Raw genomic sequence first — 1,556 nt, forward strand, 5'->3', positions numbered from 1 at the left:
GCCATATGCTCACTAGAGCTGCTGTGTGAGAATATCGCAATACATGATTTTAGAAAATACTCAGTATCTTTGCAATACTGTGATAATATCGTATCGTGACATAAATATCATGATGTATCTTGATATTGCGATATCATATCATGACTTAAATATCGCAATAATATCGTATCATGACTTGAATATTGCAATATCGTATCGTTTCAATCTTCTTGCTAAGCTAACCCTGTTAGCTTTCTATTCCTGTAAACTGGGTTTTGAACTTTCTGCCAGAATTATTGCCCAAAATGTCTCATTTCAGCGTCGACTTAAATTCACATCAGCCGGGTTTTTCTTCTTAAATGGCTTTGTTTACTAGAAAACATAACTTAAAAAGTCTAAAACATTCTCGTCTACTGTTAACAGAAAACACAAAACAATTCAACCGTTTAAAAAAAAAACGCCACGAGGATCACAGGTCTGGTTTCTGCCTGACACGTCGAGGTTCTCTTCACAGTGGAAGAAGCAAATGTCATCACTGAATCATCTAGAATTTGTTTTGGATCCTTGTAGTTGTTTGTGTGTGTGGAATGGAAACGTGGAACCAGAACTGTGATCTTCGACGTCTGCAGGTGAGCACTGGGTCTGCGAGTCTAGCTACTGCACGTCCGCCACTCCTGTGACGTTTGCCTACAGCGAGTTTAAGCGTGTGCATCACCAGAGGGTTAATAGTGCATTGAATTAGTGTTGCGTTGCGATACTGTAAAGGATTTAGCTGCTGGGTTCTTCTCTTTGTCGCGTCTTGTGAAACTACATTCGACAGACGACAAAAACAGTGAGATGGTGGACGTTTTGGAGAAAATACGTTGTGGATGTTGTTGTTGTGAGTTAGAGTGAAAAGCTGGATAGGATCAACCGAACGTGCTGTTTGACTTGAGTCGACAAAGCGGAATTGTGGAATTTAAGTTTGAGCACAGACTTCTGACGCTTTTGCATTACACAGTTCTCCGCTCGACTCAAGGTTCCAAGTGAGCTGAGCCGATACTAAAAAAGGGCGTCGACAAACTGCCGGGCCACTGATTGGTCAGAAAGACGTCAACGGAAGAGTCGTGAGCACAACGTCCGACACAAGAATAAACCGAATAATGCCCAACTACGGAGTTAATTTAGTGTCTTCAATATGCAAGCCACAGAATGCAAATATCAGTTTTTGTTTTCAAATCCAAACATCACTTTTTGACCGTATGCAACGATTTATTTTTGCTAATTCAAAAGTTTTGTTTCTAAATTCAAAGTCTTGTTTCTAAATTCAAAAGTTTTGTTTCTAAATTCAAAGTCTTGTTTTTAAATTCAAAAGTTTTGTTTCTAAATTCAAAGTCTTGTTTCTAAATTCAAAAAATTGTTTTTAAATTCAAAAGTTTTGTTTCTAAATTCAAGTCTTGTTTCTAAATTCAAAAAATTGTTTTTAAATTCAAAAGTTTTGTTTCTAAATTCAAAGTCTTGTTTCTAAATTCAAAAAAAGTTTCTAAATTTAAAAGTTATTTCTAAATCCAAAAGTTTTGTTAGCAAATTCTAAGTTT

Source organism: Solea solea, chromosome 13 (genome assembly GCF_958295425.1).
Source record: "Solea solea chromosome 13, fSolSol10.1, whole genome shotgun sequence".
In the NCBI taxonomy this organism is placed as follows: Eukaryota; Metazoa; Chordata; class Actinopteri; order Pleuronectiformes; family Soleidae; genus Solea; species Solea solea.